Source organism: Tympanuchus pallidicinctus, unplaced genomic scaffold (genome assembly GCF_026119805.1).
Source record: "Tympanuchus pallidicinctus isolate F22 unplaced genomic scaffold, pur_lepc_1.0 scaffold1, whole genome shotgun sequence".
In the NCBI taxonomy this organism is placed as follows: domain Eukaryota; kingdom Metazoa; phylum Chordata; class Aves; order Galliformes; family Phasianidae; genus Tympanuchus; species Tympanuchus pallidicinctus.
In genome coordinates, this window is record NW_026294618.1 from 58,645,530 (window position 1) to 58,669,501 (window position 23,972).

Genomic DNA, 23,972 nt, shown 5'->3' on the forward strand with positions numbered 1-23,972 from the left:
CAGGTACTGAATTAAATTCAATAAATACAAGCCTTGTTATGCTCTTAGAGTTGACCAATTTTAGTTTTCAAGGTGGAACTCGAGTGACTTGGATTTATCTGTTAAATTAACTTTCAGTAAAATCTCATCTGAATTAGTCATCCAAGCTCTCTGTACCATCAATGGAGAAAGACAGGAGTGGTCAGAGAGAGACTTACTTTGTGCTACAGTGAATGATCAGTCCTGGAATTTAACAAATCATCTGAACCGTGACAGCTGCCTGTGAAAAGTGTCACTCTTGCTTGCCTCCCATCAGCACAGTGACTGTGTGAGAACGCAGTTTAGAAGCAATCCTTAAGAAAAATGAGTAGTTTTCTAGCACTTTTGAGTTCTAAAGGCTGAATGAATATTAGCCCTGGCAGAAGAGAGCTGTCACTTCTGGTAACAGTTAACCACTATATTGGTTTGACTATATAATAAAAAATTTCCCATACAGCACACAGTATGAATTAAATCTGGCAGTGCCCCAAGTTGTACAGCCTTATCAGATTACTTTTTTTCAAAAAAAATAGAAACTAGTGAAATTTGCAAACAAACCTTTAAAACAGAATCACATATACAGTACACGTACAGAATGATGTAGTAAACCAGTGCTAAGATAAAAGGCTTTGCATAAGACATCTTCCAAAGAATGAAAAATTCATAGATCATCATATTATTCCAAGCTCTATTGTGATTTTGGCTATAAATGGGTTTTCTCTAGATAAAGGCTCATATAAAGAGTACAGTCATAATTTAAAAGTAAATCAAGTCTCATGCTGAAATCCACAAGAATTTTGATCTTTGCACTGTGCAACTCTTCTTCACTAGGTGAAAATTTTGTCAGCTGTGGATACTGCTCTTTTTATGAAAACTTTTAGCACAGTTACCCTAAACCACAACAAAACACTAGAAAATGTGCCATTCTCTGTACAGATAGAAGGAAAAAGCACATAGTGTATCAGTAGTAGCTAGATACCTTAATGTGTGTAGTTAATGCAACTGAGCAAACAGCAACAGACAAAAATAAATAAATAAATGAATCAGGTTTCAAGACTTAAATTCTGCAAGTAGACATTGAACCAAAAAGTCGATGGGTCTAGCGACTACGCAATTGCTCATTTATTTAAAAAAAAATCTTACCTTTTACTTTCTTTCCGCATCAAGGGAGTACGAGAATAAAACATGGAAGAGGAGGTTCATTATCAGCTTTTCCTGTGCAAAGAGTTATGCTAAATAATGAGATGCTTGCAGCCCTGCAATTAAAACTGGGTAATGTACATGAGTTACTCTAAAAATAATGATTCCTTGTTTATTTCCATGGAAACTACAACAGATACAAAGAGCATAATAACACTATTTGATAGAGCAGTTTCTCAGCTACGAAACACTATTTGTCAACAGTCACCACCATTAGCCATGTATTTTTGCCAGCAATGAGCAAGAGCCTGCATGCTACTCTCGTAACAATTTGAACCAGTGGAGATGACCCACTGCTACTGTCATCACAGCTGAAACACACCACCCACTGCCTCACTGTGCTCACATTCACTGTTAATCTCCATGAACATTCAGCAAGTGCTGATGAACATCAGTGGCTGCTGTTTTTTCCACAGAGAGGAATCCAGTGATACAGTTCAGCTTTATACGCTCTTCCGTGTCAGACACCATCTGTCACGCAGCAAAAAAAAAGTGATGGAATATTGACAGGAAGTTTCAACCTCTATTGCCATAGCATCGACATCTGCCTTTGAAGCCTAGGCCAACATTATAAAATAGGAGGCACTTCTTTCAGAGCAGCCTTCGCAGCATAATGAGTTTGAGCAGGCCACTGTGTTTCATTTACAGTGTTTTTCACCAACTTTCTGATCACGATTAGTTATAAGAATAGCAGAGGTCACGTGTGTTGCTAAAATTAGCCTATAGGCTGATACTCCCTTCTTACTATAAGCTCCCTTCTTACTATATTTCATAGAAGCAAAAAGAGATGTGGGAAAATGGAGATGAAGAGAGCAGAATAGGCACAGCTATGCAGGAAGTAGTGATGTGCAGGCAGAGCTCCCTTCTCTCAGTTAGGATGGAAGCCTCCACAACGCCACCAGCCCCAAGGTCTGCAAGAGTGCTTTTGCTGCAGAAGGCGACAAATGAAAACAAGCTGGAAATGCTTGCTTTGTTTGCTACACTGCCCCCTCTGGCAAAAGTGTCTCAGGGGTTTTTGCCGTGATTTTTGTCACTGATGACATCTGCTGACTTAAGGCTCCTCAGAGCTCATCACTTCTGAAAATTCAGGTGACCTAGCATACACGCAGAGAAGAGTAGCTTTCAATATTTAAGCTGCCATTCAAAAATCTCTGGAGAGTTAAGTGCCTGAAAATCAATTAAGGCTGAAGAGCTGAATCAACACTGCCGGAGTCTGGGCTGGTGGCTGCAAAATTTCTAGATGTTTTGAGCCTGATAGGCCAGGAAACAATCCCATCTGGGCTAATGGTCTGTTTTAGCAGTCAGGATTAAGCTGACAAGTTTTCTGTGATTTGTCTATTTTGTTAATAGCAGGGGCATATTGTTAATTGAGCTAATGGGAAGAAAAAATGTTTAACAGTTAACTCAATCCTTTATGTGGAACACCATCTGTGTGCTGAATGTCCCTGGATGCAGAAGAGAGGAAATCATACAGCATTTCAACCTTCTTTACTGTCATTATCTTGGGCAAGTATAATAAACAACCATATTTATTTTCTGGAGCATATAGAGTTTTAATCAACCTATTAAGCAGGGTGACATTTTTCACAAATGTTGAAGGCACAAAATTGACATTATTTCCCTATACGCAATGCGATTCATGGGCGCTGAGCAATAGAAGCTTAGACCAGAGCAAACGAGACAAGTTGTTTTTCCTTTCACATCTAAATAAAGCTTTTTGAAGAGACTTTAGTCAAGCATACTCACAGATTAATCCTGGAATTCTGGAAAGAAGCAGAGAAATCGGCTTTTGTAGACCGTAATACTGAAAGTGTAAGAGAAAGTTTTAATCCTCCACATCCAAAAATCATCCTTTTATGTGTGGTTGAACACATTTATATGAAAGCAGTTTTGCTATTATTGGATACTCATGAGAACGGTTCAGTTATTCATCAGTCTGGCAGCTGAGAATCCTGCTTTCCTTCCAGTTTGATGTGTGTTCCTGATTGCCAGCAGAGCTAACAATTAACAATTAACACTTTGGGTCTGGGAACAGTTCTAGCCCGAAACTGCAAAATAACAACTGTGAGAAGGCAGAACTGCCTTTAGCAGGTTATGATAAGACAAGCATTTACTTTTTGAATGTCAGCATTGATTACAGTGCCTTGTACCAGTACTTAACCACTGAGAAAGTGACACCAGAGAAAAAGGTAAAACCATGAGAGCATTTTTTTTTGACACACAGAAATATGGACAACAGAATAAGGCCTCTCACAATTTACCTCTGGTATTTTAAGCCTTCTCTCTACGGATTGGACGAGGAAACTAAATCAAAGTTGAATCTTGCCACCTGAATTTGCCCATTACAAAAGTGGTGATGGTCCCACAGCCCTCTGCTATTTCTCCAATTCCTCCAGATTGGATTCACTGTGGATAGGGGAGAGATGGCAGTGAAGCGAGAGGACTCGTATGGATTGCATAGTGCGGGAACGGAAATCTCTTTTCAGGGATGTGTTTTGTGGAAGCTCACAATGGCATCATATGGCTATAAAATCTGCAACTCCAGAGATGTGAGAGTTTCTTAATGCCCTGAGAGGTTTGGTCTCAGGAAAGGCTGCTGGCACCTGCAGGCTGGCACACTGATAGAGCAAGGAGGGGATGTAAACCTTTCTGCAGCAGCCTTGTGCATCCTTCTTGTCCCCAGGACCCACCTCTGTGCTTGCACCCATGCAGGGATGCAAGGCTTCTCTCTCCTGATAGGGAGGCAGCTGTTACTGGTTTGTACAGTCGTTAGGCCAAGCACAACAGATACATACGTGCTTTTTGTTTCTTTTCTGTTTAAGTTGATAACCAATGCCTACTGTCCTAAACTGGGACTGAACGTTTCCTGCTTTGCTCTTATTTTGTGCTTTTTCCTTAAATACATACATATAGAAGTAGAGCAAATAATAGAGATTGGAAACATTTGCTTTCATGGTTGGCTGGATTCTTCTAGTATGGAAACATTTCCTCTGCTATCCTTAAAAAGAAACATTTTTCCATTGAAGACTGAATTTTTTTAATCCTGTGCCACTGGACTTTATTTACATTCTTCTTGTCCATACGGCCCCTGGAGGTCTTGCAAGCCATAGAAATTTATTTAACCCAGTTCCCAATTCCTATACTTTCCCTTGGCTGTTGTACTATGACTTTATATTGATAAAGTGTACCAGACAGGTTATTGTTCTCTACTCTGCTTGGCTACACAACTTCTTTATTGTTTGCTATGACTTATCTCTGGAGTAGCGTGTGGATAATATGCAGAAAGTCTGGGATTCACTCATATATCTAGATCTGGCTCATCACTTTCATACTAAATTACTCTACAGAGACCTACATAGATCCATACCAGTTCTTAGTACTTCTCCTTTAATTTAGATTATTTTTGCTTTAAATAGAATGGGGAAAAAAGGATAAGTGACTTTAGATGTGTGGATTTTGGATGCTTGTACAGCCAGTTAACCAAATAATATTGACTCACTCCTTTTGCAGCACTTTAAAGGAGAAGGATTTTTGGAATGAGCAGGCAGGGTCACTTTCCCTTCTTGTTGATTTTTTTAAAAATTTATTTTTAATTTTGGCTTATTACATGATGTACCACAGTATGCTTCTCATTTAAAAGGTATTTTTGTGGGTCACAAGTTTATTTTTATGTCATTCATGAGAACACTCTATGTTGAAAAAAAATAATTTGCAGTTGTTCAGCTGAAAAATAAAAGCTCACATATCACAGACCACTTTCTGCTAAACAGTACCCTAATATCACAGGACATGGCATGCAGCCACTTCTTTTCAATGAATGCACTAGATTTATGCTACCGATTCCTACAGACATTGAAAGAAGCATACTTTGCACTTAAATCAAATGTTTAAGAATTCCAAATTTCAATGGAAAGCGTACCAAAAAAAAAAAAAAAAAAAGCACCAGAAACAGTATAATTAACTGCATATGTTTTTAGGCCAATTGCTAATGTATACTCACAAATGAATAATAATATTGCTAGCAGACTGAAAAGTCACAATAGAAACACTTATGTTTTGAGTTAAACTTCTTTTCCCCCTTTATTGCTAAGCAACATTCCTCCTCTAAAACTTACTGCTCTGGGCCATCACCGTCATTAAAAACACCACAGGTTTTCTCTGAGCCGGCTATCACTGGTAGATAGAAGAACGTTGAAGAAGAGGGTGTGAGTTCGGGTCAAAATTGTACAGCACTTGGCTGGCCTGACCTCAAACCAGCTGCAGTGTGGTGGGTTGTTAGGGGTTCCTTTGTGGGGTTCTTTTCAGTTTCTTTAAAGCTGAAACTTTGAAGCTCAAAATCCTCAGAAGGAACAGAAAAAGAAAGCTCATGCAAACAAACACGACTGATCTTTATACAGCTTTGATCTCTTATATATCTATAGTGCCTTTCATCATGAAGGAGACCAATAAGATTTATAAACTGCCTTCAAAGAGAAATCTCTTATCCTCTATATCACAACGTGCACACCACTGAAAACACTGAAAACCAGCCTTCAGAGTAGATGATGACCCGTAGCATAATGTATATTAACAAGCAGTAGGAGAATAATTAGCAGATAGTGAAGAATATATTACTTGGTAGGAGTTGTAACACCAGAGAAAATAGTAAAGACCTCAGTTTTTAATGGCACATTTACCTAAACTGAAAAGAAAGGCATCTGAGAGAGATTCATACTAACTACAAGGGCAGCATGTCTGCACTGTCACCTCAGTCCCAGTCACTCCCTCAGTCCCAATTGGCCATTATATTCAGTTTGTTTGAGACTGCCTTAAAGTTTTTGCCCTGGAAAATATTCCAAGAGGAAAAGACACAGGATCCGGACAGTTTCTACACACAAGCACCTACGTTCCTCAGCTTTCCACACTGCAAACGTCCCCATACCCCTCTACATTTCAAGACCCCTCAAGACCAACAGTACATGTGGGGACAAAGCAGAACATTTGATTCCAAGAGGCAGAACAGCCCTCTGAGCCCCATTTCAAACTCCTGATGACTGTAACCTTGGGACAGCTCAGCAAGTGCTGAGTTACACTGACCCATCTTCAGAACAGGGGAACTTCAGAACAGCACCTACTCCACACATGCACTGGCATCCTGCTTTGGCATAGAAAAATTTTATAGGCACATTTGTGTGCTCTCTCTGGATCTCTCTTGGCCTTAGGGAGCCCAGCTGAAACAGCTCTTCTCTCTCCTTTCCATTAGCCAGAATCTTTGATTAGCTGAGCCTCCAACTGTCTGAAAATTGCAGGCACCCTTGAAGACTTTCAGGTAATTGCAATCTCTACTGCATTTCAAAGCTAAAGCTTAGGTTACTAAGCCATCTCCATAATGTCTGATCAATGAAGTGATCAATTAGGAATGGGAAAACGAGCTACACTACAGTGAGTGGAATGGCTAATGACCTAACACAGAGAAGTCCTTTAATCTCAGGCTTCCAGAACTGCATGCCAATCTGCTCTGCCAGAAAGCCAGCAGGGTTCTGCAAAGTTGGAAATTGTCTTAAAAAAAAAGACAAAAAACAGAAAACAAATGGACACTAGATACAATCTATTAAAACTAGAAGCATCTTAAGGACCTAGAGTGGGCTTAGGAAAAATTCCAAATGTTTGTTTAACTGATACATGAGATTGTTTGCCCTAGTAACTCTGTCTGTTTGATATGTATGAGGCTTTGAATATTTTATAACAGTGATGGCTGTGTTCACTTAAAGGCAGCTGCTTAAAAAAAATTTAGAATTCCAGAAAACACTTTGTCTTTCAACTCAGCATTATGTAATGTTTCAGGCTTGATACTCATTTTCTTTGAAGGCTTTTCCTACTGATAACATCAGAAGCATCACCCAAGAAAGATGTGTCATCTTAAATAATAAAAAAAAAAGGTGTTATTGGGTCTTTTTGGTTTTGTTTTGTTTTCTTTTTTATTCTGCTGACAGATAATGAGTGCTAATGCTTCCTCTGAAACAAAAAAATGGTAGCTGAATTGAAAGAGTGCTAGAGAGGAGGGCACTGGGGAACGCATTTGTGAACCATCGCACAAATTCTCAGAGAAGCCCAGGCAGAAATTCAGAACATCACGTCTTAATAGAACATAATGTACTCCAGAAAGAGTAGAGATAATGTATCTTAATGTATTCAATATTTGCCTTTGATGTAAGCTTAAGCATTATTCCATATGCTTTACTCCATCACTAAATTAATTTTAGTTGGAAATCATCACGCATTAATTAACAAATATGACTAAGCTCCAGCTCACTTGTTTTCCTCAGTTATTTGATGTTGGCTGCAAGATGGTTACATTGCAGAATTTTCTTTATAATAGCTGTGGCTAACACAGCTATTTGTGTTGCCAGATTTGCTCACTGTCAGGCACAAACATAGCTCAGCTGTACATGGAGGAGAGGGAGTAGGAAAGGAAGGACCTGAGCCTCTTCAGAAAATTTGCACACATATGGGATCTTCTATAAAGTAAAACAGAATAAATTAGAATCTATTTTTACAGGGAAAGGATCGACCCATTTGGACCAAACACTCTACGTATTCAACGGAAAATATTGCAAGCAAATGCTTGCTTGAGCAGAGCCTGAAATACATTAAAAAAATACTCTCTGTGTTACAGACCACTTCCTGACCTAATGCTGCAGTTTGTTTTGAACAGATTTTACGTGAATTTTCAAGAACATTTTGAATAATAGATGTGCCATAATTACAGCCTGTGTTTCTTACGAGAGGGGTTTTACTATTCAGATCTTGTCATTTGAAGATCAAAAGATTTCTATTTCAGAACTGTCTTCCTTGCTGAGCTGTAGACAGACAGAAAATTTTGTGAGTTGCCAAAACCTTAGCTGTTGTAAGCTCCATTGCCATTAAACTAAAGACAGACACATTCCTGAAAATCCCTTCTTACACAAGCAGCTTATTGCACTATTGCCTGTGTTTTTTAATAGAGAAGCCCAGGTTCCCTCTATAAACAAAAACAAAAAAAATCTAGGGAGCCTCTTGTATGAGGGATACTGGTGTTATATACTAGAGCCACTATAATAGAAATTTACAAAGTACCCAACAGTAGAACTTCCATTTTTACCTATTTATCCTTTAAAAAATATTTTTGGCTGTATTTCATGGTGCCTTGTTGATCACCAGAGATCCCTGAAATGCACAATAAGAATACTGTTGTAATCAAAAAAATTGAGGGGCAAAGTATATTATTCAGATTTTTAAAAACTTTTATTTGTTGATAACTCATCATTATAAAGTAACTCTTTAGCCAAAAAAATCAAGGTTTATAAATCTAGATCCTGCTATAGGCACAACTCATCCAATCTGCCTCATTAGTCAGATGCAGAGAACTTGCATCAGCTCAAAGGTAGGGGAGGCAGTGCTTGGATCACCAGTGAGTAACATTCACAGGTAGTCTTTGTCTGCTCAAATTCAAGACTAAATTACAAAAAGAGATTGAGTGCAATAATGATGAACACACCAATTGTTTGCAAGAGCTTCAGCCCAAATGTTTTCAAAGAAAAAATCCTTCCAGAGCAATGATTTTTCCTATTACATGTTGCTTTAAATCCAAAGAAAACAGACCACTTCCAAGTTAGGTTCTAACAAATGAGTTGGTTTGGGTCAGAGCGTACTCATGATTGCTCTAGTGATGTGCCAATCTTGAATCATTTGCTTAATCCTTATTAAAATTCCTACTAGTTTTAAAAGGACATTAGTTGAAGGGGATGTGGCTGTAGGGAAAAGCAGCCCCCAAGCCTCCTCTTCACGAAGCCGCATACACCTCGTCATTGCCTCTGCTGAGCTAGCAGCAGCAGTTGTGCTGAGAGCCAATCAGAGAAGATTCAAACTGAAAGACTATTTCCCCCCAGAGTTTTATTTCACAGCTGCTCTGTTTCCCTGACCAAGAGCATCCCAGTTCCCTGAGCTGGCACATGGTATACATGGTAGGGCACAGATGGAGCCTGTTTTTGAGCAGCAATGAAATGCTAGACAAACAATAACTTTAGTGAAGACAGACCTGGATGGAGCCTTTGACTGTAAAAATCATGACCCTAATAAACAGGAAAACTCATTACAGTTCTGCGTGTTTACATTGAGCAAAATTCTGCAGGCTTTAATCACTTTTACGAAAACTTCTGTAGTCAGAGAAGCCTCAATGAAAGGAAAGCTTGATATGCTGGAACATAAGGCTGAACTGAGCAAGAGTGAGTGGTAAGGAGGGGAGGAAGACATGACAGTGGCAGAGACAAAACAATTAATTTTCAGAAAGTCATTTTGAAAAATAAATCTGACCAAAGTATTATGGGATGAGCACTAGAGTCTCATCTTATAATACAATGCCTGGAATTAACTTTTACTTTTTATTTTTATCATCCTGCTGGCAATCTGTTAGCATTATTACACTTTCCATTTAAAAAGCCTTCTCATCCGTAGCAGATGTTCAGCTTTCTACATGTATGTTCTGTAATTCCTCTTAACTCTACTAATGGGAATTACAAGTTTTCTTACATTACCTCCACAGTGCCTGTAGCATCCTCTTAAAATTTGAATTGAAAGCTTCTACTGGCGTTTTCCTACTTTGACAAAATAGTATTTAAACATCCTCGCAAAATAGCCTCTGCAGTATCCCTAATGGGCAGTAGCTGTAACCCCTGGAGCACCTATTCATTTTGAAATATAAAGTTGAAAGCCTTAGCTAGCTTTAATAGCTCCAAGCTGCCACAAAAGAAATGGGTTGGTTATAATGTGGTAAGGAAAAATTTGAATATGAAATATATATACGATACTACTTGCACTTGCCCTGAAATAGTTTTTCTGCTATTTTGTATCTTGTGATAGAAGTCAATGTGCGTTAACAGTATAACAAGTAAGGGAAGTATTTCAGAATGCTATTTGTTGTCCTGCCAGCCAAATAGAACATATGGGGTGCGTGCCTCCCATATGATAGGTAGAGGTAAAGGAGGTCAAACATACACTGCAGCAGAATGCTTCCTGACATTAATAAGTTTTAATCTTCCTAAAATAGGCAGGCAGCTGTCTCCCTTAATATATCTTTTACCATTTTATTAACCCCAAATCTAAATTCTCTTATTTTTGAAGTAAAATATTTAGGCAGTTAGGCTCTGCACCTGTGGTTGGTAGCAGAAACAAGGGTAGAAACAGCAGAAGAAAGAAGAAATGGGTGTTTGCAGTGGGTGAAGAACATGGAAGAACAGAAGGCCCCAGTAAGACCAACATCTTTAGAAAGGCCACCATCTGCATCCTTTCCAGTGTCTAAAGAAGTGCTACAGAGGTGATGAAAGGCCTGTATGGCAAGATGTATGAGGAGAGGCCAAGGTCCCTGGGTTTGTTCATCCAGCCCAGAGGAGGCTGAGGGGGAGCCCTCTGTTGGCTGCAGCTCCTGCAGCAGAGGGGGAGTGCTGAGCTCTGCTTTTTTGTCACAGCAGCAGGACATGAGGGAGCGGCATGGGGCTGTGTCAAGGGAAGGTCAGGCTGGGTGTTAGGAAAAGGTTCTTCACCAGAGGATGATGAGCGTGGAACAGGCTCCCCAGAACAGTGATCACTGCAATCATGTAAAGATGCATTGCATCATTACAATCTAACAGTTAAAATTCCTACGACACAATTTGCTCCCCCAAACCTGCATGCCTTAGCTTTGCAGGTTTGTTCTTTTGCTTTTTTTTTAATAGATTTCATGGTGTTTTCTCAAGAAAACAGAGCACAAATTAAAGCATGGCTAGAGCAATCCAAGCTTCTCAGACCCCCTGCTTGCTGGAACATTCCAGACACCCCACTTATTTATGCATCTGTTTTTATCCCTGCTGCCACTCCCAGCAGGGGCACAAGGGAGGTCTGCAACCTGTGCAGAGCTTGGCTGAGAGTTGTAAGGGAAGTGATGAGGAGAGCAATTTTAGCCATGAATATCTTAATGAAGCTCCCGTGCTGACCTTACACACTTCTGATTAAGCAAATATGCAAATGTAAAGCAGTACAGAGCTGGATTAACACTCAAAGACTTTTAAAAAGCTACTGTGGCTACATGCAGAGTGACCTTTAGGCCTGCTCAAATCTGTTAGAATGCAGATGGGAAAAAGAAAGACGATATAAAGATAGGCTCCATCTTACTATCTATCTTGCAACCACCACAAAATGGGCCACAGGAGGAAACGAATATCCAGATCAAGGTTTTACAGCTGATGCAGTTTCAGAGCAAGAGATTATTCTGCATCATACCGGGGGATGCTTCTGCCAGTACCTTCCAAAACCAAAAAGGCAGCTCATTCGTCATTCTGTACTTTACACGATGAAAAAGGAACGCTGATAGATAAGGTTCCAAAGCTGGGTTCCAATGGTGCTACTGGGATTCAAAGTTGATCAGGAAATCCAAGGGAAGAAGTATGCTCAACTCAGTCACAGGACACCATTCCATACAGATCTAAGAAATCCGCTCCCTTCTGATATTGAAATAGTGACCATTAGGAGCAAATACCTCAAGTCATTTTAGAGAAAACTTCTGTAATGAGGATATACATATGTACTGTCAGATGCTATGGTCTATAGAACTCAGTATAGAACCACAGTCTAAGCTGTGGTTCTAAGGGTAGATACCAAGATCCATGGATGCCAGAAAGCTGTTCTAATATCGTTCTAAGAGAAGTGGCTACGTATAGAAAATGATGCGGAGGGAAACTTTAAGAAACATGGTGCCAAGATTAAATGTTAGAACGATCTTTCTTTCAGAGAGTTTTCAGGGCAATTTACAGTCAACTACAACTACATGCTATTTCTAGGAACACAGCAGTAGAAGAAACCTCCTGGGTTCTCAAGACCCTGTGTTAGCAAGGGCCACATTATATTCCATATTTCCTAAATCAGGGATTTTTGTTGCCTCTATTTTCACTACTCTCACTCCTTTGGGAAAGCTGTTCCAATAGGCTTCCCTCCTAACTGGAATTTGTCTTCTGATTTCCAGCCTCAGTGTATTCATAGCTAACTTCTGCCCATTTGTACTGAAATCTGATTTTTATTTTATTTATTTTTTTTTTTAATCAGTGCATTTATCTTTCTTTCACACACAAAAAACCACAACACTGCTTCAGGAGAAATTTTAACAAAAAAGGGAGTGAAACAAGAGAATATTATAAATGTGATGAGATCCTGTACTTGTATAAGCTGGCCTGGCTTTAATACTAATAAGTATTTTGCCTCGGAATTAAAAAAAAATATATTGATGTGCTTATTTTCGGGCTAGGTGCGAAATCAAATGTCTGTGCTAAAAGGCTATGAATATATCCATAGCAAACACACACGAAACTACACTTTCAAATAAAATTAATCCAATTTTTCCCCCCAGAAAAACTGAACACTAAACAAAAAATAGGTTTCCTATTCTAACTTCCTCTAATATTTTATTAAAAACACTTCTTCATTCTTGATCCCATTATAATCCTGCATTAATGTAGTATGTCTATTACTTTTTATTATTTTCATCAATCATCTGTGCATTACTAAATTTTGAGGGTGTTGTGAAATATACTTCTTTACCTGATGTGTACTTGAGGTTCCAGAATACCCTTATACAATTGGCAACAAAACACTATAATGCAGTCTTATCTTTATTTGAAGATAAACAAATAAGGCTCAAGATTCACCACAGCTCAAAACACTATGAAATGTTCACAGTAATTTAAGTTACACTTAAAAGGCCTGAAAAGCATCTTTCATACCGTAGAAGTAATCCCTCAGTTTTTGAATCTACTGATTCTTTGCAAGTGTTAGTCAGTCTTGAGTGGTGTAAGTAGTTATGTTCCAATACTTTGATAAATCAAAGGATAACAAAAACCTTGACAGCAGTAACAGGAGCACTTGTTTTTTTACTAATAACAAAGCTACAAGGGGAGCAAATTTTCTCTGCTCTAAAGAAGTAGAATTATTTCTACTTTTTCCTACTAATTATAGAGCATATTTCTTCCTGTGGCTTAATCCCCATCAATTTTTATTTACAAACTAGCAACTGCCATATTTTGAGCATTTTATGGTGACAAATGTCACATAGGCTTTGAGGTAAACCAAAACAACTCAGGCTGATTCAATATCAGATCTGAATCCTGCAACAAAGTGGACTGCTCTGTGGTTACAGCAAAAACAGAAACTGAATTTTCATCTGAAAATACAAACAAGAATTTTGTACCTTTTCATGAGTCCTTACATAGTAAATATCCTGCCTTATTTCTACCCAATATGAGAAATTCATATTGCAGCAGGGTGGTTAACATGGCTGATGGCACTAGAGCCTTTCTGCTTACAAAGTCTGTAAACCAGATTGAAATACTCCTTTATTAAAAGAAGAAAAAAAACCCAAACCAACAGGACTCTCTGAAACATAATTGGGATCAATAGAGATAACTAATTCTGATATACATTCTTCAGCTTTTTAAACCATTCTTTATTACTCAATACTAAAGGCATAATTATACATTAAATAATAGCAGATGCCACCAGGAACTTGTAGAAGTATCATTTGTTAATATATTCTGCTGGTCTAGTCCATCAAGGTAGTACAGCTTGACATAAATTACACTTTCTTCTGGCTTTCTGGTATGTTGGTTATGTTGCATTACATTCTCTCATGGCTGTACTCTATTCTTACCCTCTACACCATAACTGAAATGTCATCGTTTTAGACTAAAATTGGGAACAGTGAAATCTTTATGTGTCAGACAGATATTCCAATGGCTGGTTAATCTTACATCTAAGACCACTCATCTCCTTTCTTCCACACTAGTCAGTCACCCTCAAAATAGTAGGCTGCCATGAGGACAGACTGGAAATATTCTAAGGGAGAAGAATGAAAACTAGAAGTGAATTCAAATCCAAGTATGTCCCTTCAATGCAAGTAAACATCAGATGCAGGAAAGCAAGCATTTGGATCACCTTGTTCTGACAGTGCAGGGCTGAGACAAAGGGCTACATAGAGTGCCACCTCCATCCTTCTCCCAGAACCACTCTCCCTGGGCACAGCAAAGACTTGCTTCTCAGGAGAAAAATGCAGGCAGCCATGCTACCTGCCAGATACAGAATCAAATTTAGCAACCCCCATGAGAGATAACCATCTCGTGCTATGTTTGCCTTGCAAAGAAGTCAGAGGTACTTCTCAAATGCCATAACTTTGCAGGTAGGGCAGCTTGAGGAACCGTTGCAGCTGGCATTCAGAGCAAGGAAAGCTGTGCAGCGGGACGGTAAACCTATGCCATTGTCACCTGCAGTCAGTCCGGGAGAAGTCATTCAGAGAGTAATGCTGAATATTAAGCTGTAATGTATCAGCTTCCCAGCAGAGGGTAGCATTCGTACGTGGAAAAAAAAAAAAAAGATTGCATCTCTTAAAAAAAAAAAAAAAAAAAAAAAAAAAAAAAACTTTCTACTGCATCTTTTACAACAGCTAGGAAACTCAGACTTCTCCCTTCTAATTAGTTCATAGGTAGATGAACTCATCATCCAATCATTCAACCCTGAATATTTTAAAAAATATGGAAAAGTACCATATTAAAAAGTTAAGTCAAGATTTAAGATTACATATTTAAATAAAAATTATCAGCAATGAAATAATTAATATTCCAGAAGCAAAGTTGACATGAACTCCATCTGTATCTTGCATTCTGCATGTTTTAGAATGCAAGGAGTATTATGATATTGATTAAATACAGACGAATTAGGAGCTTCTAAATCAATCCCAATCAGAGAAGGGGACCTCAAATAAGAAGGTGTTGAACACTGTGTGTACATGTGTGTGTGTAAAATCAATGAGACAATGCGTGTTCCAGCAGACACGTGCCTGAGGCTCCTGTTTTTTAGGAAAGGGGAGCAGGAAGATAACTCAATTATTATGATTCCTGAAACCAATTCTTCTACCACAATTCATCTTCGCAGTTTCATCCTTTCAGTCATTTTATCTGGTTGCATTAGTATATGGTACCTGGAAGAAAGCAGCCTACATACAGAGGCTGAGCCGTGCTGGAGCTACTCTTCTTGCCTGTGTAGCCTTTCTTCCAGCTGTTCATTTGTCTAAATTTGTTTTTCCAATGTGATAGCGCTTAACTTTACAAACAGGTCAGTGCCACGCAATACAAAGACACTAGAAGGCAGGCAGACAGTTTGAATGTTCCAGTCACAGCACACGGACGACTGATCTACAAGGCTGCCACCCTCTCCAAGATGACATCTGTGATTAGGAGATGAAAAAAAAAAAGGTTTGGGGAAGGGCTACTACATAAACAGAAGTCAAAGGGATGCTGAAATCAGCAGCCATGTTTTAAGATGCTGAAATAACCTCCGGGCTTCAGGAGCGCACCCGTAACTGTGTGAGATTTTTCACTCTGTCACACCTGCTTTCCATAGATGGAATTCATGGTAATGGGTAGAATCTGACTGACTGAGTAGAGAACAAATCAGTGAATTTTATGTATGGTTTTGCAACACTGACTATCAAATTCACTGATCTTGTGGTTTTTGCCATACTGCAAAATCATGATAAAACATGAATCACAGTGCAACCTGTGGAGATGAGAATACAGCATGAAATGGATTTCTGCTCTGTGTCTTTCTGATAAGATATTGATTTGAAAAACCCTCAAAAATTCAATTGGCTGTGTATGCTCCCCTTCAGCATTCAGAATAATAAAGGTTTACGCACTTCTGGTGTTTCTAAGACAGAAAAAGATCTGTTGAAACACTAAGGTTTAATATCCAGGTCAGTGATATTTTATTCCTAAACCTGCAGCACTTAATTTGCCCATATATCAAAATCACTGTTGATTTCAGGGTGAACGGTCTTGTACAAGGGCTTACAAAATCAAAGCTTAAGAGTGGATAGAGAAGGAAAATCAGGAGTTAGTTGAAAAAAAAAAAAAAAAGAAAAAAAAAAAGAAAAAAAAAAGAAAAAAAAAAGAAAAAAAAAAGAAAAAAAAAGAAAAAAAAAAAGAAAAAAAAAAAGAAAAAAAAAAAGAAAAAAAAAGATGTCAGAGAAAGATTGACAACAAAAGCATGCAAAAAGCAAAAGAAGGTAAGCCAAATTACTAAAAAAGGGAGGAAAAAAAGGATGAAAACAAAATACAGAATTTGGTATAATTTGGGGAATTTAGATGTGTTTCATAAATACATTTGTCTATCAGCTAAAAAAGACTGTCACTGCAACACAAAAATTGTTACTCCATTCTCTATTTAAAGTGTTTAGTATTTGTAATCTAATAGTCACAGAAGTAGTTTTAAATCACTCCAACATGATAAATGAAAATACTATTTATTTGTTTCTTTCATACTCCAGCATTATTTCCTACTTTTACTTCCACAAGAACTCCAAAAAAGAAGAAAGAAATTGTCATGCTCAGATGTCGACTTTTTTGTTCAGTTCTTCTGGTGCACTCTTGCCCCCAGAATCTCAGCCAATTCTTCCAGTTCCAACTGGTCCAATGAAAGATAACAGTTCAGTCAAGAAATCTTGCCCTGCCTACAATAAAATATCAGAGACCTTCATTTTTTCCTCCTGTTGTAATTCAAAGTTTCATTCCCCAAGCCTTCCAGTTGCCTTAATGACTCCACCCCCACATGGACAACTGGCTTCCCCCAAACCCACTTTCAGTCTGTTTTTTATCCTTCTTTTTAGGCACTCTGGGGTTCCTCACCTGCGGGCCCTCTCAGCTACTTTCCAGAGCACAAGGGCAAAAATGCCCACTCTCACTTTGTGCCCCTCCTGTCCCCAAAACCCTTTGCCTGTTCTATCACATTTCTTTGCCTTAACACATTTGGAGTACGAGCCTTCAGAGTGTCTGCATGCATTCTTTCTTACTTACCCGTACAGTATTGAACAAAGTCATGCCTGGATCCTTGGTTAAATTTCCTAGGCATTGCTATGATCGTACAAATAGTCTATTGGGAAAGTGTAGAAAGTTATTCTTTCCAAGACTGCAATTAGTTAAGGATGAATATGTTCATCCTTCTAAACGATACATTCATTCATGTAAGTGCTAGAGTCATATCAATTAGGCTAATTCACTTGAGTAAAGTTATACTTAAGTATTTGAAGGACTGATGCTACGTTTCCACAGAGAACTCTGCCTTCAACAATTATCACAAACACCTACATTCTGCTACAGGAGAAAACTGAAATTAAATTACAATCTGTTATAGAAAATAGAGATGAAAACACTCCCAAGTCCACAGTCCTGAAACATTCAAGGAAGAAACATTTGAAATAAAAATATTGTTATCCCCTTTTTCCCCACAAATGAATACAAACCTCAAGAATCCCAACAGTAGAAAAAAAAAGTTGGAATTGTACTGTGGATGATACTTGCTGTACAACCCACATGCAGCAAACTCCACAGATGTTCAATAAGGTTGCAATACAGAAATCTTATCTGATTTTTTTTTCTAGATACAGGATGATTTAAGCGTTGAAGCACAACCCTCCTTAATAGTCAGAAATTACCAAAGGAAAAACAAAATTTAAGGAACTTCGGTACACACAGAGGAAAATCTACGCCAGTAGAGAAGGAGGTAAGAAGAAATAAACTCTTCTGATAAACTTATTTGTCATTGCTTGCAGAACACCTTGTGGAGAGAAGCAAGAAATACATCTTACGCTGTCCATGGAGACAGCATGCACTGTGAAGGATAAGGCTTTCTTGGTATCTTGTTTTTTTTTTTTTACTTTCACCTTTGCAATGGCACACATTGTATCAGAAAGTTTTAGAAGCAAAATAGAGGTTAGATCCATTTTCGATACTCTAAATTAGAAGAATAAATGAATCACCCAACTGTAGTTAATGGGCAATTAACATAATTCTGGTCCTGTGTAGCTGAAAGATAATGAAAAAGCTGATTGCAAATGAACCAGCAGTAATGTGGGAGGTCATAATAGTCCCATAACTCTGAATGAGAAACCAATTTCTCCTCTAACACTAGATGTTTTGATTGGTGAAGGGCTTTATCGTACTATGAAATTTGCCCATGATAGTATGAGATACATAAAAAAAAAAAAGGTTCTGCTGTGCAAAGAGTGGATGGCTTATAGAATAGGTAATCTCAGAACTGCGTGAGCCTGCACTAGCTATCATAAACTAGAGGGTAATTAAGAGTGCAATGGTGAATAGAGAGAAGTATATATCTGAGTAATGAGTTCACAACTGTACTACAACAGGGCAACAAAGCACCAGGAGAAACACAGCAGGGTGTCAAACTCTGTTCCAGTCTGGAAACTGGATGCGCTGCTGCCCTCTAACTCAGCCCACCTCCTGGAGACCACGTTATCTCTTATTTGTGCTCAATTTGTTCTTAGTTAAGAAAGGGGTAATGGGGTGGGATGAATTCCACCCACAATGCTTTTCTCTTCTCTCTGCTTACTATCTATGTCCTGATCCTATTAAAACTTGAGATCTTGTTCAGCAAACTGTCATCAGATAAAGTAAATTATATTTAATGCTAGTGGTAATGCTATCAAAATCAAGAGAACAGTTGTGTCTAGGGCAAGGACCGCCTCTTTCCCTAGAATTTTAAGTAAATCTATGTTTAGTTCCTTTGTGACTTTTGAGGAGGAGAAAAAAAGTAAGCATGTTAGAACACTGAAATAGCAAATTAATCTATGTCCTAGAAGCAGGTGACATGTTAATAAGGTGACACACATACACAGAATAAAAATTAACCTGCTGCCCTTCTGTTTTTGTTGTTTTTCACCAGTATTCCTATGTCTTTCCTGCCAGGCTGAATACAGTGATGGTAGATTTAACTAATGCTAAACTTTGTATCATAGCAAATCAATAGGTTATTTCTATTATGTGCATCATATTATGTGCAAAGTAAATGAAGTAAATAAATACAGTGACAGCGCTTGTAAAGTTCAAATATTTAGCGTAACAGAGTGCACAGATTGCAAGTGACCATTTTAGGTAGATTTTTACCTCACTTGTTCTACCACTGCCTTATTGTTAAAGTAAGTGATAACAGAAGTCACTTGAACTTTCAAGATGACTATCTTGCTGGACTGCAGCTCTGACATGGAATCACCAAAGCACATGACAACAAGCTGTCATTACTATAGTAAATATCTTCATTCACTCGTACTCATACATGGATCACAGCAGAAGTAACTCCTCTTATTTATTTCCATTTAAACTACAACAGATACTAAGAGCACAGTAACGGACTCATAGAATCACCAACGTTGGAAAAGACTTCTAAGATTATCCAGTCCAACTGTCCATATGTCACCAACATCTCCCAATAAACCACATCCCTCAGTACTACAACTGAATGTTTCTGGAACATCTCCAGGGATGGTGACACCACCCCATCCCTCAGCAGCCTGTTTCAGTGCCTGACCACTCTTTTGGATAAGTAGTACTTCCCACTGTCCTACCTGAATCTCCCCAGTGCAACTTGAAGCCACTCACTCTAGTCCTATTGCTAGTTACATAGGAGAAGATGCCAACTCCCACCTCAGCACAGCCTCCCTTCAGGCAGTTGTAGAGAGCAAAAAAGGTCACCCCTGAGCCTCCTCTAGTCAAGTCAATCCCAGTTCCCTCAGCCACCCTTCATAAGACTTGTGCTCCAGACCCCTCACAGCTTTGTTGCTCTCCTCCGAACACACTCCAGGGCCTCATAGTCTTTCTTCTAGTGAGGGATTGTACTAAACTGAGCAGAGTACTGGACGTGCAGCCTCACTAGTGCAGCGTACCTTCGAGAACAGTGGGATGATCACTTCCCTGCTCCTGCTGACAACACTATTTCTGATGCAAGCCAGAATGCCACCTGGGCGCACTGCTGACTCACGTTTGGCCAAGCATTGACCAATATACCTAGGTCCATTTCCTCTGTACCATCTCCCAGCTACTCTGTCCCATGTCCATAGCATATGAAGTATACTACTTGCTAGAACAAATTCTCAACTACAAGACACTCTTTTTTGACGATCACCACTATTAGCTATGCATTTTCATCAGTGATAAACAAGAGCCCACATGCCACATTCAAAAACCTACATGACCATCCAGAATGTGGCTTGTCTTCCATGTTGCCACTGCTGAAACACACCACTCATCACCTCACTGTGCTCACATCTACTGTTTGGTCTCTACCAACTCTCAGCAAATGTCAGTGAATGTCAGTGGATTCCATTTCTTCCTCATGGAAAAATTTAATGACCTTGCTTCATGCATATTTCCATGTAAGATATCGTTTCGTCAAACTTCCACTCTACTACCATCTGTCACATGGCAACATAACATAAGGGAATACTGGTGGGAAGGTTCAACCTCTACTGCTATACAACCAACATTTGCCTCATCTATTCTTCCTTGTGGGGTTTGTAACACAGTAAATAGTACTGGATTCAATATGGAGAAAACATATATATCAGCTAACATATTACTGTCCTTCTTGGATAAAGGTTAAAGCAACGTTTGTTGGAATAGCTTTGAAGACATCATGTTTACCTACTGAGAAAATCAGTATTAGCCTAAGGAAGGACTATTAATAACTTGAATTCACTTGGGAAAAAAAGTCAGCATTGCTTTTATAACGAAGAGTTCTATCTTCCAAATTTACAAGAGGTCTCTAGAGATAAACCCATAAATGGCTGATGTTAATTCAGCTGTCATAATCTACTTGGACTTCCAAGGGACTTGGACAAAATCATTCACTAAAGTTTTTAAAGAAAGCTAAGTGGTGATGGAAAAAGGGGAAGACAGCTGTGTGGATAAATAAGTAGTTAAAAGATAAGGCAGAGACAAACACCAAACGGACAGTCTTTGCAACGTTGTGTGTTCCACCCTTCAAATTCCTGCGAGATCTGAGCTGGTACCTGAGGCGCTTAATGTATTCATAAATCACTTGGGAAAGTGGGTGAGTAGTGAGTCACAGAAGTTTGATGATGATAGCAAGATAACAAGGACAAGCAGTGACCAAAAAAATTGTATAAATGAGCCTTATGAAACCAAGTGGCTAAGCAATCAAGTGGCAGGCAAAATTCAAGTGAAATTCAACATAGAGAAATGGAGAACAGTGCACACAGAGCAGCTTCAACTCCACATACTAGTATGATGGAATTGATCATTACCACTTAGGAGGCAGATCTAGGCTCATGCTATACAGTCCTATGAAGATATCAAGCCAATGCTTAATAGCAATCAAGAAGGAAAATCAGATGTTAGAAACGTTTTGGATACATATTGAGAACAAAATAGAGAAAATGATTGTGTTGCAGCAGGAAAGCATCATTCAACCTCTTTTTGTGCTGAACATCTCCATCTTTCAAAAGAATGCAGGTAAAATAAGATGTTTCAGAGGAAAGCAAAAAGAGTGACAACTGAAGCTCAGAACTTTCAAGAAAATCTACTCAGCAACTACCTCAGAGGATGTTGGTACACTTATTCCTGGAAAACAGGTGGTCTCAGGTGGTCTGTAAGAACAAATTCTTCTCCTCAGGTCTGCTCTCAAGCCATTCTACACTTAACATGCATCTGTTCTTGGACCAGGGCAAAGCTGGAGCACCTTCCCTATGAGGACAGGCTGAGCTGGGGGCTGTGCAACCTGCAGAAGACAAAGCTCTGAGGAGACCTTATAGTGGCTTTCCAGTACATGAAGGGAGTCTACAGGAAATCTGGGGAGGAATTTTTGAGAGGATATGTAGTGACAGAGTGAGGGCAAATGGTTTTAAACTGGAAGAGGGTAGATTTCGATTAGATATTAGGAAGAAATTCTTTACTGCAAGCGTGGTAAGAAAATGGAACAGGTTGCCCAGTGAGGTTGCAAATGTCCCCTTCCTGGAAGCATTCAAGGCCAGGCTGGGTAGGGTTCTGTGCAACCTGCTCTAGAGGGAGGTGTCCCTACTTGTAAAAGGGGGGTTGGAACTAGATGATCTTAAAAGGTCCCTTCCAACCAAATCATTCCATGATTCCACAACATGACACGACTCTGAGAAATCATGAACAGAATGAAGAGAATGGATCTCGAGCCTTACCACATGAGAACTAAGGAATGTAAAACAAAGAAGGTACAAACTTCTATGTACAGTAGGAGGTACACTCACTGTGGCTGTGATGTATGAATGAATGGGTGATAAGGGAGGGAACTAGTTAGGTAGGAGACTTACCAAAATAAGACTACATCTAAAGAAAATCCTTTGAACTGGGCATAGTTGGAAGCTGGTAGAGCAGCGAGAGGAAACATCACGTAGAAACAGATGCTGGACTAGATGGGTCTTTGGTCTTAGTGTGATCTTATCTTCTACCAGATTGCCCCATCTGCACTATTCAAAATATGACTGGCTGACTAAGATGAGGGAGTGAGAAACACATGCTATGCAACTCAGAGGTGGTAGGTTTCTCTAACCTTTTGTCAATGCAGATTGAGGATAACTGATAGCTGGCAGAAGTCAATGAACAGCAGAAGTAGGTCCTTTAAGAAATACATGAAGCTCCTTAACTCACATCAATCAATCTCTTATTTTCTTTTATTACCTTAACAAGCCATTTCTTATACCTGAGAGTTACTTTCCCACCCTCTACCTTCCAGGGAGTTATAACAGAGATCATTTCCTCCTAGTAATCTATGACAATTTCTCAGGCTGTCCCAAAATGTTCTAGTGCTGTCTTCTTCTTAAACATTTATACTGCATTCGCCATAATGAAATCCAAATGACTTTAGATAATGGATCCAGATGGGAAAGAAGAAAGGAACTCAATTTGAAAGGAGACTGAGCTAGGGGGGTCTATATAAAAGAGATTCACGTACACTGCTGTTTATGGTTGGACTAAGTGATCTTAGTGGTCTTTCCAACCTTAATGATTCTGTGATTCTATGACACCACTGGATAGAAATGATATTTATACTTTTCTAAATTATTATTCTTTACATTCAGAACCCTCTGAACTTTAAGACCCTATATGGTATCCTGGACTCCATCAGAAGAGGGGGAGCCAGCAGGGACAGGAAGGTGATTGTTCCCCTCTACTCTGCTCTTGTGAGGCCCCATCTGGAGTACTGTGTCCAGGTCTGGAGCCCCCAGTACAAGAAGGACAGGGAGCTGTTGGAGAGGGTCCAGAGGAGAGCCGCAAAGATGATCAGAGGGGAGGAGCACCTGCCCTATGAAGACAGGCTGAGGGAGCTGGACTTGTTCAGCCTGGAGAAAAGAAGGCTGCGGGGTGACCTCATTGCAGCCTTTCAGTACCTAAAGGGAGCCTACAAACAGGAGGGGAATCAACTCTTTGTAAAGGGTTGATAGATGCAGGACAAGGGGAAATGGTTTTAAGTTGAGGGAGGGGAGATTTAGGTTGGATGTCAGGGGGAAGTTCTTTACAGAGAGAGTGGTGAGGTGCTGGAACAGGCTGCCCAGAGAGGTTGTGGATGCTCCGTCCCTGGAGGTGTTCAAGGCCAGACTGGATGGGGCCCTGGGCAGCCTGGTCTAGTATTAGATGTGGAGGTTGGTGGCCCTGCTTGCAGTGAGGGAGTTGGAGATTCATGATCCTTGAAATCCCTTCCAACCCTGACTATTCTGTAATATGCTGCATACATCCACAAAATAATTTTTGTACACTAGACTGTGGCAAGCAGCAAGGCAGTTCTCCCTCTGTTATACAGACCTGGTAATCTGAGAACTGATTTTTCTCACAGCTCCTGAATGAAGAAATTGCCTGAACCCTGACTACTCTTTGTAGAAAGAGACT

The 23,972-nt window shown here is 39.3% G+C and overlaps 1 long non-coding RNA gene across 1 annotated transcript in view; it reads right to left on the reverse strand.

Moving 5' to 3' along the window:
- Positions 1-147: 147 nt before the first annotated feature.
- LOC128081549 (uncharacterized) overlaps positions 148-23,972 on the reverse strand; it is a 44,961-nt gene continuing 21,136 nt past the window's right edge. Inside the window, exons 2-4 of the long non-coding RNA XR_008207223.1 lie at positions 2,965-3,022; positions 1,162-1,233; positions 148-303 (exon numbers count right to left, since the gene is read on the reverse strand). This is a non-coding gene — a long non-coding RNA (uncharacterized LOC128081549). The remainder of the gene's footprint in view (positions 304-1,161; positions 1,234-2,964; positions 3,023-23,972) is intronic.